We start from the raw sequence: 17,856 nt of genomic DNA on the forward strand, positions 1-17,856 counted from the left end.
AGACAGGGATGCCTTCTCTCACCACTCCTATTCAACATAGTGTTGGAAGTTCTGGCTAGGGCACTCAGGCAAGAGAAAGAAATCAAGGGTATTCATTTAGGAAAAGAAGAAGTCAAATTGTCCCTCTTTGCAGATGACATGATTGTATATTCAGAAAACCCCATCATCTTGGCCCAAGATCTCCTTAAGCTGATAAGCAACTTCAGCAAAGTCTCAGGATACAAAATTAATGTGCAAAAATCACAAGCATTCTTATATACCAGTAACAGACAAACAGAGAGCCAAACCATGAATGAACTTCCATTCACAATTGCTTCAAAGAGAATAAAATACCTAGGAATCCAGCTTACAAGGGATGTAAAGGACCTCTTCAAGGAGAACTACAAACTACTACTCAGTGAAATAAAAGAGGACACAAACAAATGGAAGAACATACCATGCTCATGGATAGGAAGAATCAATATCGTGAAAATGGCCATACTGCCCAAGGTAATTTATAGATTCAATGCCATCCCCATCAAGCTACCAATGAGTTTCTTCACAGAACTGGAAAAAAACTGCTTTAAAGTTCATATGGAACCAAAAAAGACCCCACATTGCCAAGACAATCCTAAGTCAAAAGAACAAAGCTGGAGGCATCACGCTACCTGACTTCAAACTATACTACAAGGCTACAGTAATCAAAACAGCTTGGTACTGGTACCAAAACAGAGATATAGACCAGTGGAACAGAACAGAGCCCTCAGAAATAATACCACACATCTACAACCATCTGATCTTTGACAAACCTGACAAAAACAAGAAATGGGGAAAGGATTCCCTATTTAATAAATGGTGCTGGGAAAATTAGCCATAAGTAGAAAGCTGAAACTGGATCCTTTCCTTACTCCTTATACAAAAATTAATTCAAGATGGATTAGAGACTTAAATGTTAGACCTAATACCATAGAAACCCTAGAAGAAAACCTAGGTAATACCATTCAGGACATAGGCATGGGCAAGGACTTCATGTCTAAAACACCAAAAGCAACGGCAACAAAAGCCAAAATTGACAAATGGGATCTTATTAAACTAAAGAGCTTCTGCACAGCAAAAGAAACTACCATCAGAGTGAACAGGCAACCTACAGAATGGGAGAAAATTTTTGCAATCTACTCATCTGACAAAGGGCTCATATCCAGAACCTACAAAGAACTCAAACAAATTTACAAGAAAAAAACAAACAGCCCCATCAAAAAGTGGGCAAAGGATATGGACAGACATTTCTCAAAAGAAGACATGCATACAGCCAACAGACACATGAAAAAATGCTCGTCATCACTGGCCATCAGAGAAATGCAAATCAAAACCACAGTGAGATACCATCTCACACCAGTTAGAATGGCAATCATTAAAAAGTCATGAAACAACAGGTGCTGGAGAGGATGTGGAGAAATAGGAACACTTTTACACTGTTGGTGGGACTGTAAACTAGTTCAACCATTATGGAAAACAGTATGGCAATTCCTCAAGGATCTAGAACTAGAAGTACCATATGACCCAGCCATCCCGTTACTGGGTATATAACCAAAGGATTATAAATCATGCTGCTATAAAGACATATGCCCACGTATGTTTATTGCGGCACTATTCACAATAGCAAAGACTTGGAATCAACCCAAATGTCCATCAGTGACAGACTGGATTAAGAAAATGTGGCACATATACACCATGGAATACTATGCAGCCATTAAAAAGGATGAGTTTGTGTCCTTTGTAGGGACATGGATGCAGCTGGAAACCATCATTCTCAGCAAACTATCACCAGAACAGAAAAACAAACACCGCATGTTCTCACTCATAGGTGGGAACTGAACATTGAGATCACTTGGACTTGGGAAGGGGAACATCACACATCGGGGCCTATTATGGGGAGGGGGGAGGGGGGAGATTGCACTGGGAGTTATACCTGATGTAAATAGAGAGTTGATGGGTGCTGACGAGTTGATGGGTGCAGCATACCAACATGGCACAAGTATACATATGTAACAAACCTGCACATTATGCACATGTACCCTAGAACTTAAAGTATAATAATAAAAAACAAATAAAAATAAACAAATAAAAATAAATAAATAAATAAAGCTCATCATCACTGGTCACTAGAGAAATGCACATCAGAACCACAGTGAGATACCATCTCATTGGTATCTCATCTCCAGTCAGAAAACAACAGATGCTGGCAAAGCTATGGAGAAATAGGAACGCTTTTACATTGTTGGTGGGAATGTTAATTAGTTCAACCATTGTGAAAGACAGTGTGGTGATTCCTCAAGGATCTAGAGCCAGAAATACCATTTGACCCAGCAATCCCATTACTGGGTATATACATAAAGGATCATAAATCATTCTACTATAAAGACACATGCACACGTTGTTTATGGCAGCACTATTTACAATAGCAAAGTCATGGAATCAACCCAAATGCCCATCAATGATAGACTGGATAAGGAAAATGTGGCACATATACACCATGGAATACTATGCAGCCATGAAAAAGAATGAGTTCATGTCCTTTGCAGGGACATGGATGAAGCTGTAAGCCATCATTCTCAGTAAATGAACACAGGAACAGAAAATCGAATGCCCCATGTTCTCACTCATAAGTGGGAGTTGAACAATGAGAACACATGGACACAGGGAGGGGAACATTATACAGCAGGACCTGTCAAGGGGTTGGGGGCAAGGGGAGGGAGAGCATTAGGACAAATTCCTAATGCATGTGGGGCTTGAAACCTAGATGACGGGTTGAAGGTGCAGCAAACCACCATGGCACATGTATACCTATGTAACATACCTGTACGTTCTGCACATGTATCCCAGAACTTAAAGTAAAATTTTAAAAAATTTTTTAAAGAATCAAACACAAATTCTGGAGCTAAAAATGCAATTGGCATACTGAAGAATGCATCAGAATCTTTTCATAGCAGAACTGATCAAGCAGAAGAATTAGTGAGCTTGAAGACAAGCTATTTGAAAATACACAGTCAGAGGAGACAAAAGAAAAAAGAATCGAAAAGAATGAAGCATGCCTACAGGATCTAGAAAATAGCCTCAAAAGGGCAAATCTAAGAGTTATTGCTCTAAAGAGGACATAGAGAAAGACAGAGGGGTGGAAAATTTATTCAAAGGGATAATAACAGAGAACTTCCCAAACCTAGAGAAAGATATCAATATTCAAGTACAAGAAGGTTATAGAACATTAAGCAGATGTAACCCAAAGAAGACTACCTCAGGCATTTAATAATTAAACTCCCAAAGATCAAGGGTAAAGAAACAATCATAAAACAAACAAGAGAAAAGAAACAAATAATGTACAATGGGGCTCCAATCCATCTTGCAGCAGTCTTCACAGTAGAAACCTTACCTTACAGGCCAGGAGAGAATGGCATGATATATTTAAAATGCTGAAGGAAAAAGACTTTTACCTTAGAACAATATATCTAGTGAAAATATTCTGCAAATATGGAGGAGAAAAATAAAGACTTCCCAAAACAAAAGGTGAGGAATTTCATCAGCATCAGACCTGTCCTACAAGAAATGCTAAAGGGAATACTTCAATCAAAAAGAAAAGGACATTAATGAGCAGTAAGTAATCACTTATTAAGTAATAATAAGTAATATGAAGATACAAAACAAACTGGTAATAGTAAGTACACAGAAAAACACTGAATATTATAACACTAACTGCAGTGTGTACACTACTCTTGTCCTAAGTAGAAAGACGAAACATCAAACCAATCAAAAATCATAACTATATCACAAAATTGGAAAATGGTGGATAGGAGACAGAACTAACATGTAGCTCCTGCTTGGATGGACAGAACAGTGTGTGGAGACTCGCATTGTGAGCTTTTGCTGCAAGAACCACCACAGGAACATACCAGGAAAACTGAAAGAATTCACAGACCCTTTGAAAGAAGCAGTTTTACTGTTGCAAACTCTGTGAGACAGCCAAAAAACTGTGAATTCCCAAAGTGTGAGCAGGGAAAATTTGCCTCTGAATACACATTCCCACTGAGGAATCTGAAAGTCCAGATCACAGGAGAAGGATTTAACCTTACCCAGAGCTGAAACAGATTTAGGATGCCGAGCAAAACATAAAAGTAGAAGCAGCAACGGGAAGAGCCCTATAGGCACTTCCACTGAGCTGCCCATGTCAAGAGAGCTTTTACAGTGCACAGACAGCCCCCAGTCCCCAGGCCCTCATCCAGCACAAGCTTTCCCATGGTGGAGCTCATTCCCAGCTGTTGGGATAATGAATTTACGTGAGCTGATAATGTAGACATGAATTCAGTCAGTGGCCAGGAGTGCAGAAGTTAATAAATACCTCTCTAGTGAGGGCAGGAAGGTGTGCTCTTACAGGGCCTCTTTCTCCCCTCTGCCCAGATGCCCCTGGGGACTCCACGGACACTTTGGCACCTTCCTTGGTCTCAGCCAGAGCACACCTCCATTGGGGAAAGACTCTCATCTGCCTCCCTAGGGAGGGCTGGGGGCCTTGTGCCCAGGCCTGGGGGAGCCCAGGGAAGCCTGAAGAGATCCTTCAGGAAGGGAAGGCAGCCAGCAGAATTAGGGAGGGGCCACAGGGTGAAGGAAGCTCCTAGCTGATCTTTGTTATAATTTTGGCTGAGCATGAAATTTCCTGAGCAGAATCGGGGTTGGGGGCAAATGGGAAGTGCACATACAATTGCAGAAGCTGCAGCTGAAGGTACAGGAAGGCAGGGAAGGGAGACCTGAGAGCCCTGCTTGCTTTCTCAGTGGGAAGGATTGTAGCCTGGGGAAAGATCTCAGCCCTGCTCAAAGGCTGCCTGGATATAAACTCAGTGCTGTTTGAGGGCAGGAGTCAGAGTGGCCTTGCTGGCTGCATGAGAGCTGAGTGAGGCCCATCACTGCCTGTTATCCCCTGCTTCTCTGGTGACATGTATAATGCAGTAGAGGCAGCCATAATCCCCCTGGGAACATAACACCATTGGCTTAAGAACTACCTCTCTGTCCTCCACAGTGGCTGCAGCAAGCCCTGCCCAAGGAGAGTCAGACCTGCCCAATCCTACCCCCACCTGATGGTTTTTCTCTACCCACCCTGGTAGCAGAAAGCAAAAGACATAAACTCTTGGGAGCTCTATGGCCCCGCCTATTACCTGAGAAACCCTAGTACTAATCCTGGGCAACATAGGGCAAGATTATATCCCCCTTCTACTACTGCAGCTGGTGGTCTTTTGAAAGCGCCACCTCCTGGATGGAGGCCATCCAACTCAAGCCATTACAGCCACCTGTAACAGAACAAACCTGATCCCAGGAAGGGGGAAACAACAGCTAATTCCACCACCTACAACAGCCTGGCTAACCAGAAGTCCTGAGTCTGTCCATATGACAACTTCACTGCTAGCATAACCAGCATTTGAAAAAACCAGTGCACTAAACAAAACTAATACCAAGGACTCCCACAGAGCCCAGTTCACTCCCCTGACACCTCCACCAGAGCAGACACTGGTATTCACAGCTGGGAGATTTGAAGCCGGATCACATCACAGGACTCTTTGTAGACATTCTTCAGCACCAGCCCAGAGCCCAGTAGTCCACTGGGTGGCTAGACCCAGAAAGGCAATTGCAATCACTCCAGTCCAGCTCTAAAGAAGCCCTATCCCTGGGGAATAGGGTAGAGTACTGCATCAAGGGATCACCTGTAGGACAAAACAATCTGAACAGCAGGCCTTGACTTCCAGATCTTTCCACTGACATAGACTACTCAAATGAGAAGGAACCAGATATGACAAAACAGGATTGCATAACACCCCCAAAAGATCACACTAGCTCTCCAGCAATGGATCCAAACCAAGAATAAATCTTTGAATTACCAGATAAAGAATTTAGAATGCTAATTATCCAGCTACTCAAGGAGGTACCAGAGAAAAGTGAAAAACAATTTAAAGAAATTTTCAAAAAAATACAAACTATGGATGAAAAATTATTCAGAGAAATACATATCATTAAAAAAAGACAATCACACTTCTTGAAATAAAAGACACACTTAAAGACATGCAAAATACACTGGAAAGGTTCAACAATAGACTCAAACAAGTAGAAAAAAGAACTTCAGAGCTCGAAGACAAGGCTTTTGAATTAACCCAATCTGACAGAAATAAAGGAAAAAAGAACTGAAACAATGAACAAAACCTCCAAGAAATTTTAGATTTGTTAAACAACCAAACATAAGAATAATTGGTGTTCTTTGTTCTTAAGGAAGACGAGAAATCTAAAAGTTTGGAAAATTTATTTGAGGGAGTAATTGAGGAAAACTTCCATAATCTTCCTAGAGATCTAGACATCTGAATACAAAAAGCTCAAATAATACCCAGGAAATTCATCCCAAAAAGGTAATCACCAAAGAACATAGCCACCAGGTTATCTAAAGTCAAGATGAAGGAAAGAATCTTAACTGTGAGGCAAAAATCATCAAGTAATCTATAAAGGGAAACCTGTCAGATTAACAGCAGATTTATCAGCAGAAACTTTGCAAGCCAGAGGAGATTGGGGTCCTACCTTTAGCCTCTTAAACAAAATAATTATCAGCCAAGAATTTTGAATCCAGTGAAACTAATCTTCATAAATGAAGGAGAGATAAAGCCTTTTCCAAACAAATGCTGAGAGAATTCGTCGCTACTAAGCCAGCACTAAAATAAATGCTAAAAGAAATTCTAAATATTGAAACAAAAACTCAAAATACACCAAAATAGAACCTCCTTAAAGCATAAATCTCACAGGACCTATAAAGTAATGACACAGTGAAAAATAAAAAGATATTCAGGCAATAACTAGCATGATGAACACAGAAGTACCTCATATATCAGTACTAACGTTGAAGGCAATGTGGTCTAAATGTTCCGCTTAAAAAATACGGAATAACAGAATGGATAAAAATCCACCAACCAAGTATCTGCTGTCCTTAAGAGACTCGCCATATGCAAACGGAAACCAAAAGTGAGCAGGATTAGCTATTCTTATATCAGACAAAACAGACTTTAAAGCAGTAACAGTTTAAAAAGACAAAGAGGGATGTTATATAATGACAAAAAGATTACTCCAACAGGAAAATATAACAATTCTAAATATATATACACCTAACACTGGAGTTCCCAAATTTATAAAACAATTACTACTAGAGCTAAGAAATGAAATAGATGGCAACAGAGTAATAGTGGGGAACTTCAATAGAATACTCCACTGACAGCATTAGACAGGTCATCAAGACAGAAAGTCAATAAAAAAACAGTGGACTTAAACTATACCCTATAACAAATTGACTTAACAGGTATTTACAAACATCCTATCCAACAAATGCAGAATATACATTCTTTTCATCAGAACATGGAATATTCTCCAAGATAGATCTTATGAGAGGCCACAAAACACGTCTCAATAAATGTAAGAGAATTGAAATTATAGCAAGTACTCTGTCATACCAAGTAGAATAAAATTGGAAATTCACTCCAAAAAGGAATGCTCAAAACTATACAAATACATGGAAATTCAGTAATCTGCTCCTGAATAATTTTTGAGTCAATAATGAAATCAAAATGGAAATTTTAAAAATTCCATGATCTGAAAGATAATAGTGACACAATCTATCAAAACCTCTGGGATACAGCAAAAGCAGTACTAAGAGGAAAGTTCATAGCCTTATATGCTTACATCGAAAGTCTGAAAGACCACAAATAGACAATCTAAGCTCACACCTCAAAAAACTAGAGAAAATAGAACAATCAAAACCTAAACCCAGCAGAAGAAAGTAAAAAGATCAGTGCAAAACTAAATAAAATTGAAACAAAAAAATCAATACAAAAGATAAATGAAACAAAAAGTTGGTTCTTTGAAAAGATAAACAAAATTGACAGACCATTAGCAAAATTAACCAAGAAAAGAAGAGAGAAGATCCAAGTAAGCTCAATTAGAAATGAAATGGCAGATATCACAATCGACACCAAAGAAATACAAAAGATCACTCAAGGCTACTATGAACACCTTTAGGTGCATAAACTAAAAAACTTAAGGGGATGGATAAATTCCTGGCAATATACAACCCTCTCAGACTAAACCAGAAAGAAACAGAAACTCCAAACAGACAAATAACAACTACTGAGATTGAAACAGTGAGAAAAAATTACCAAGAAAAAAAAAATCCAGGACAGATGGATTCACAGCTGAATTATGTCAGCATTCAAAGAAGAACTGGTGCCAATCTTACTGAAACGATTCCAAAAGGAAGAGAAAGAGAGAGTCCTCCCTACATCATTTTATGAAGCCAGTATTACCCTACCACCAAAACCAGGAAAGGACATAACAAATAAAGAAAACTACAAACTAATATTCCTGGTGAGCATAGATGCAAAAATCCTTACTAGCCAACAGAATCCAACAGCATATCAAAAAGATGACCCACCATAATCGAGTGGGTTTCATAGCAGGGATGCAGAGTTGGCTTAATATATGCAAGTCAATAAATGTGATGCACCACATAAACAAAATTATAAACAAAAATCATATTATCATCTCAAGAGAGGCAGAAAAAGCATTTGACAAAACCCAGCATCCCTTTATGATTAAAATCCTCAGCAAAATCAGCATAGAAGGGACATACCTTAAGGTAATAAAAGCCATATATGAAAACCCACAGCCAACAATATATTGATTGAGGAAGAGTTGAAAGCATTCTCCTGCCAGGTATGGTGGCTCACACCTGTAATCCAGGCATTTTGGGAGGCCAAGCAGTTTGAGACCAGCCTGACCAATATGGTGAAACCCCGTCTCTACTAAATTTACAAAAATTAGCTGGGCATGGTGGTGGGCACCTGTAGTCCCAGCTACTTGAGAGGCTGAGACAGGAGAATCACTTGAACCCAGGAGGTGGAGGTCGCAGTGAGCCAAGATCATGCCACTGCACTCCAGCCTGGGTGACACCATTTAAAAAAAAAAAAAAAAAAGCATTCCCCCTGCAAACTGGAACAGGACAAAGATGCCCACTTTTACCACTTCTATTTAACATAGTACCGGAAGTCTTAGCCAAAGCAATCAAACAAGAGAAAGAAAGAAAGGGTACCCAAACTGGCAAAGAGTAAGTCAAACTGTCACTGTTTGCTGATGATATAATCACACACCTAGAAAACCATAAAGACTCTCCCAGAAAGCTCCTAAAACTGGTAAATGAACACAGTAAAGTTTCAGGATACAAAATTAATGTCCACAAATCAGTAGCTCTGCTATACATCAACGGAGACCAAGCTAAGAATCAAATTAAGAACTTAATCCCTTTCAGAATAGCTGCAAAAAATAAAATAAAATACATAGAAATATACTGAACCAAGGAAGTGAAAGACCTCTACATGGAAAGCTATGAAATACTGCTGAAAGAGATCATAGATGACACAAACAAACGGAAACATAGCTCAAGCTCATGGATGGGTAGACTCAATATTGTGAAAGTGACCATCCTGCCAAAAGCAGTCTACAAATTCAATGAAATTCCCATCAAAACCATAATTTTTCACAGAATTTTTTAAAAATACCAAAATTAATATGGAACCAAAAAAAGGGCCCATGTAACCAAAGCAAGACTAAGCCAAAAGAACAAGTCTGGAGGCATCACATTCTGCAACTTCAAACTATACTACAATCATGGTACTGATTTAAAAACAGACACATAGACCAATGGAACAAAATAGAGAACTCAGAAATAAAGCCAAATACTTATAGCCAACTGATCTTTGACTAAAAAAACAGAAACAAAGTGAAGAAAGAATACCCTACTCAACAAATGGTGCTGGGATAATTGGCAAACCACATGTAGAAGAATGAAACTAGATCTGCATCTCTCACCTAATACAAATGCAACTGAAGATGGATCAAAAACTTAATTCAAAGATCTGAAACCGTAAAAATTCTAGAAGATAACATCAAAAAAACTCTTCTAGACATTGCCTTAGTCAAAGAGTTCATGAGTAAAAACCCAAAAACAAATGCAACAAAAACAAAGATATGGGACTTAAACTAAAAAGCTTCTGCATAGCAAAAGAAATAATCAGCAGAGTAAACAGACAATGCAAAGAGTGGGAGAAAATCTTCACAATCTATACATCCAACAAAGGACTAATATCCAGAATCTACGAGGAACTCAAACAAATCAACAAGAAAAAACAAATAATCTCATCAAAAAGTGGGCTAAGGACATGATTAGACAATTTTCAAAAGAAAATAAACAAACATATAAAACATATAAAAAATATGTTTTTGTATGTTTTTATATGCCAACAAACATATAAAAAATGCTCAACATCACTAATGATCAGGGAAATGCAAATCAAAACCACAATGCAATACCATCTTACCCCAGCAAGATTGGCCATAATTTAAAAATCAAAAAATAATAGATGTTGGCATGTATGTGATGAAAAGGGAACACTTGTACACTGCTGGTGGGAATGTAAACTAGTACAATCACTGTGGAAAGCAGTATGGAGATTCCTTAAAGAACTAAAAGTAGAACTATCACTTGATCCAGCAAACCCACTACTGGGTGTCTACCCAGAGGAAAATAAATTATTATAGCAAAAAGATACTTGCACACATGTTTATAACAGCACAATTCATAATTGCTAAAATATGAAACCAACCTAAATGCCCATCAACCAATGTATGGATAAAGAAAACGTGGTATATATACCATGGAATACTACTCCTCAATAAAAATGAATAAAATAATGGCATTCACAGCAACCTGGATGTAGTTGGATATCATTATTTAAGTGAAGTAACTCAGGAATGAAAAATCAAGCATTGTACATTCTCATTTATAAGTATGAGCTAAGCTATAAGAATGCAAAGGCATAAGAATGATATAATGGGCTCTGGGGACTCGGTAGGAAAGGTGCAAGGGGGTTGAGAAATAAAAGAGTACACATTGGGTGTAGCATACCCTGCTTGGATGATGAGTGCATCAAAATCTCAGAAATGACCGCTAAAGAACTTATCCATGTAATGAAACACCACCTGTTTCCCCAAAACTATAGAAATAATAATAATAACTACAACAACTTTTCAAGACATAGTACAATAAGATTAAAACAAAAAAAAAGTTTAAAAGAAGGGGGAAAAATAAGACAAAGAGCTTTTATTAGTTTAATTTTTTTGCTTTCTTGTTTGTTTCTTTAAGCAAACAATGTTATCAGCTTAAGATAATGGGTTATCAGGTAGTATTTGCAAGCCTCATGGTAACCTCAAACCAAAAAACTTACAATAGATAAACAAAAAATAAAAAACAAGAAACTAAATCATATCACTAGAGAAAATGACCTTTACTGAAGGAAGACAGGAAGGAAAGAAGAAAGAGAAGAACACAAAACAAACAGGAAACAAATAAAAATATTAAAGGTGTAAGTCCTTACTTATCAAGAATAACATTGAATATAAACTGAGTAAATTCTGCAATCAAAAGACATAAAGTGGCTGAATGGATGAAAAAACAAGATCCATTGATATGTTGCCTACAAGAAACACACTTCACCTATACAGACACAAATACATTGAAAATAAATGAATGGAAAAAGATATTCCATGCCAATGGAAACCAAAAAAGAGCAGAAGTAGCAATACTTATATCAGACAAAGATTTCAAGGCAAAAATTATGAGAGACAAAGACGGTCGCTATATAATGATAAAGGGGTCAATTCAACAAGAGGATATAATAATTGTAAATATATATGAACCCAACACTGGAACATCCAGATACATAAAGAAAATATTAGAGCAAAAGTGAGAGAGGTCCCAGAACAATAACAGCTGGAGACTTTAGCATTGAACATATCTTCCAGACAGAAAATCAACCAAGAAATGTCAGACTTAATCTACACTATAGACCAAATGGATCTAATATATGTTTATGGAACATATTATCCAATTGCACAGAATATACATTATTTTCCTCAGCACATGGATTATTCTCAAAATGGGCCATATGTTAGGTCACAAAACAAGTTTTAAAACGTTCAAAAAATGAAATAATATCAAGCATTTTCTCTGACCACAATGGAATAAAACTAGAAATCAGTAACAAGAAGAATTTTGGAAACTATGCAAATACATGGAAATTAAACAACATGCTTCTGAATGAACAGTAGGCCAATGAAAAATTAAGAAGGAAGCTGAAACATTTCTTTAAGCAAATGACAATGAAAATATAAAATACTGAAACCTATGGGATACAGCAAAAGCAGTGTATTAAGAGGAAAGTTTATAGCTATAAGTGCCTACATCAAAAAAGAGGAAAAACTTCAAATGAACAAACTAGAAAAGCAAGATCAAACCAAACCCAAAATTAGTATGAGAAAATAAATAATAAAAATCAGAGCTGAAATAAATACAATTGAAATGAAGAAAACAATGCAAAAGATTTTTTCTTTTTTAATTTTAAGTTCTGAGGTATATGAGCAGGTTTGTTACATAGGTAAACTCTTATCCTGGGGGTTTGTTGTACAGATATTTAATCACCCAGGTATTAAGCCTAGTACCCACTGGTTATTTTTCCTGATTCTCTCCTTCTTCCCTCCCTTTGCTTCAGGTAGGCCCCAGTGTCTGTTATTCCCCTCTATGTGTACATGTGTTCTCATCATTTAGCTCCCACTGATAAGCGAGAACATGCAGTATTTGGTTTTCTGTTCCTGCATTAGTTTGCTTAATATAGTGGCCTCCAGCTCCACCCATGTTCTTGCACAGGATATGATCTTGTTCCTTTTTATGGCTATACAGTATCACATGGAATATATGTACCACATTTTTTATCCAGTCTGCCATTGGTGGGCATTTAGGTTAATTCCATGTCTTTTCTATTGTAAATAGTGCTGCAATAAACATATAAGTGCACACATCTTTATGATAGAATTATTTATATTCCTTTGGGAATATATCTAGTAGTAATGAAATTGTCAGGTCAAATGGTAGTTTGGTTTCACCTCTTTGAGGAATCACCACACACTGCTTTCCACAAACATTGAACTAATTTACACACTCCCATCAGAATTGTAAAAGTGTTCTGTTTTCTCTGCAACATAACCAGCATCTGTTATTTTTTGACTTTTTAGTCATAGCAATTCTGACTAGTGTGAGATGGTATCTCATTGTTGTTTTGATTTGCATTTCTCTAATGATTGGGAATGTTGAGCTTTTTTTTATATGTTTGTGGGCCACATGTACCACCAAACTTTTAAAGAAAAACTAATACCGGTCCTACTCAAATAGTTTTGAAAAATAGAGACTAGAATACTTCCAAATACATTCTACGAGGCCAGTTTTACCCTGATAGCAAAACCAGACAAATATGAATCAAAGAAAGAATCTGCAAGCCAATAGCTTTAATGAATATTGATGCAAAAAATCTCAACAAAATACCAACAAGCCAAATAACAATACTTTAAAAATATCATTCATTATGACCAAGTGGGATTTCTTCCAGGGATGCAAACATGCCTAAACATATGCAATGTGATATATTATATCAACAGAATGAAGGACAAAAATGATATGATCATTTCAATTCATGCTAAAAAGGCATTTGATAAAACTCAATATCACAACTAAAAGAACTAGAGAACAAAGAGGAAGCAAACCCCAAAGCTAGCAGAAGACAAGAAATAACCAAGATGAGACCTGAACTGAAGGAGACAGAGACATGAAAAATCCTTCAAAAAGTCAATCAATCTAGGATCTGGCTTTTTGAAAAAAACAATAAAATAAATAAGTCACTAGCTAACCCAATAAAGAAAAGAGAGAGGATTCAAAGAAACACAATCAGAAATGATAAGGAGGATATTATCTCCTACCAAACAGAAGTAAAAACAACCATCAAAGAATACTATAAACACCTCTATGCACATAAACTAGAAAATCTAGAAGAAATGGAAAAAGTCATGGACACATACACCCTCCCAAGACTGAACCAGGAAGAAATTGAATCCCTGAATAGATCAAAAATGAGTTCTGAAACTGAAGCAGTAGTAAATAGCCTACCAACTAAAAAATGCCCAGGACCAGATGGAGGTACAAGGAAGACCTGGTACCATTTCTACTGAAACTGTTCCAAAAAATTGAAAAAGAGGGACTCCTCCCTACCTCATTCTATGAGGCCAACATCATTCTGATACCAAAACCTGGCAGAGATACAACAAAAAAAACTTCAGGCCAATATCCCTGCTGAACACTGATGCAAAACTCCTCCATAAAATACTGGCAAACTGAATCCAGCAGCACATCCAAAAGCTTATCCACCATAATCAAGTAGGCTTCATCCGCAGTTGCAAGGTGAGTTCAACATATGCAAATCAATCAATGTGATTCATCACATAAACAGAATGAAAGACAAAAAACACAATTTTTTCAATCAATGCAGAAAGAGCCTTCAATAAAATTCAGCATCCTTCATGTTAAAAACTCTCAATAAACTAGGTATTGAAGGAACATACCTCAAAATAATAAGAGCCAAATATGACAAATCCACAGCCAATATCATACTGAATGGGCAAAAACTGGAAGCATTCCCCTTGAAAAGCAACAAAAGAAAAGGATGCCCTCTGTCACCACTCCTATTCAACATAGTATTAGAAGTTCTGGCCAGGGTAATTGGACAAGGAAAAGAAATAAAGTGTATTCAAATAGGAAGAGAAGAACTCACTTAATCTTTGTTTGCAGATGACATGATTCTATATTTAGAAGACCCCATCATCTCAGCCCAAAAGCTTCTCAAGCCGATAAGCAACTTCAGCAAAGTTTCAGGATACAAAATTCAATGTGCAAAAATCACTAGCATTCCTACACAGCAATAACAGGCAAGCAGAGAGCCAAATCATGACTGAACTCCCATTCACCATTGCCTCAAAAAGAACAAAATCCCTAGAAATACTGCTAACAAAGGAAGTGAAGGATCAAGGAGAACTACCAACCACTGCTCAAAGAAATAAGAGAGGACACAAACAAATGGAAAAGCATTCCATGCTCATGGATAGGAAGAATCAATATTGTAAAAATGGTCATACTGCCCAAAGTAATTTATACATTCAATGCTATTCTCATTAAACTACCATTGCCATGTTTCACAGAATTCGAAAAAACTATTTAAAAATTCATGTGGAACAAGAAAAGAGCCTAAATAGCCAAGATAATTCGAAGCAAAAAGAACAAAGCTAGCGACATCATGCTACCCAACTTCAAACTACACTACAAGGCTACAGTAACCCAAACAACACAGTACTGGTGGAAGAACAAACACATGGAAAAATCTAACAGAATAGAGAACCCAGAAATAAGACCTCACACCTACAACGATCTGAACTTTGACAAACCTGACCAAAAAAAAAAAAAAAAGCAATGGGAAAAGGACTTCCTATTTAGTAAATGGTGTGCTGGAAGAACTGGCTAGCCAAATGCAGAAAATTGAAACTGGACCCCTTCCTTACATCAAAATTAACTCAAGATGGTACAAAAATTAACTCAAGATGAATTAAAGACTTAAATGTAAAACACCACACTATAAAAACTCTAGGAAAAAAACCTAGGAAATACCATTCAGGACATAGGCACAGGGAAGCATTTCATGGTGAAGCTGTCAAAACTAATTGCAACCAAAGCAAAAATTGACAAATGTAATCTAATTAAACTAAAGAGCTTTTGCACAGCAAAAGAAACTATCATCAAAGTAAACAGACAACCTATAGAATGGGAGAAAATTTTTTCAATCTATCCATCTGACAAAGGCCTAATATCCAGCATCTACAAGGAACTTAAGCAAATTTACAAAAAAATAAAAAATAAAAAGTGGGCAAAGGACATGAACAGACACTTCTCAAAAGAAGACATACATCCTGTCAACAAACACGTGGGAAAAAAGCTTAATATCACTGATCATTCGAGAAATGCAAATAAAAACCACGGGAGGTACCATCTCATGCCAGTCAGAATGGCTATTATTAAGAAGTCAAAAAACAACAGAGGTTCAGGAGAAAAAGGAATGTGTTTACACTGTTGGTGGGAGCGTAAATTGGTTCAACCATTGTGGAAGACAGTGTAGCAATTCCTCAGAGACCTAGAGGCAAAAATACCATTTGACCCAGCAATTCCATTACTGGATATATATCCAAAAGAATATAAATCATTCTTTTATAAAGATACATGCATGTGTATGTACATTGCAGCACTATTCACGATAGCAAAGACATAGAATCAACCTAAATGCTCATCATGTATAGACTGGATAAAGAAAATGTGGTACATATACACCATGGAATATTATGCAGTCATAAAAAGGAATGAGACCATGTCCCATGCAGGGGTATGGATGGAGCTGGAAACCATTATCCTCAGCAAACTAACACAGGAACAGAAAACCAAATGCCACATGTTCTCACTTATATGTGGGAACTGAATGATAAGAACACACAGACACATTTGAGGAAACAACACACACTGAGGCCTGTCAGAGGGTGTGGGGTGGAAAGAGAGAGAGCATCAGGAAAAATAGCTAATGGATTCTGGGCTTCATACCTAGGTGATGGGATGATCTGTGCAGCAAATCACCATGGCACACATTTATTTATGTAACAAACCTGCACATCCTGCACATATACCCCTGAACTTAAAATAAAATTGGAAATTTTAAAAAGTCAATGTTTCTTCATAATAAAATTGCTCAAAAACTGGGCATAGAAGGAACATGCCTCAACATAACAAAAGCTATATATGACAGACCCACAGCTAGTATCTAACTGAATGTGGAAAAACTGAAGTCTTTCCTCTAAGATCTGGAACTTGACTAGGGTACCCACTTTCACCACTGTTCTTCAACATAGTAATGCAAGTTCTAGCTAGAACAATCGGACAAAAGAAAGAAATACAGGGCCTCCAAATTGAAAAGGAAGAAGTCATTATTTTTGCTTGTAGATGATATGTTCTCATATTTAGAAAAATGTAAAAACTCCACACACAAAAATATTAGAACTCATAAGCAAATTCAGCTAAGTAGCAGAATACAAAATCAACTTACAAAATTCAGTAACATTTCTATATCCCAACAGTAAACAATCTGGAAAAGAAATAAAAAATGTAATCCCATTTATGATAGCCATGCATAAAATTAAACACTTAGGAACTAACTTAACCAAAGAAGTGAAAGATCTCTACAATAAAAACTACAAAACATTGATGAAAGAAGTTGAAGAAGACTCCAAAAAATGGAAAGATATTCCACGTTCAGGGATTAGAAGAATTGATATTGTTAAATTGCCCATACTACCCAAGGCAACCTACAGATTCAATGCAATTCCTATCAAAATACCAATGACATTCTTCACAGAAATTTTAAAAAATTCTAAAATGTATATGGATCCACAAAAGGCACAGAATAGCCAAAGCTATCCTAAGCAAAAAGAACAAACCTGAGGAATCACATTATCTGACTAAAAATTATACTACAGAGGTATAGTAACCAAAAAACAGCATGGTACTGGTATAAAAAGACACAGAGACCAATGGAGTGGAATAGAGAACCTAGAAACAAATCCCACACATCTACAGTGAATTGATTTTCAACACAAGTGCCGAGAACATACACTGGGAAAAATACAGTCTTTTCAATAAATGGTGTTGGGAAAACTCAATATCAATAGGCAGAAGAATAAAACTGGATCAGGACGGGCGCGGTGGCTCAAGCCTGTAATCCCAGCACTTTGGGAGGCCGAGACGGGCGGATCACAAGGTCAGGAGATCGAGACCATCCTGGCTAA

The sequence above is a fragment of the Papio anubis genome, chromosome 14 (genome assembly GCF_008728515.1).
Source record: "Papio anubis isolate 15944 chromosome 14, Panubis1.0, whole genome shotgun sequence".
In the NCBI taxonomy this organism is placed as follows: domain Eukaryota; kingdom Metazoa; phylum Chordata; class Mammalia; order Primates; family Cercopithecidae; genus Papio; species Papio anubis.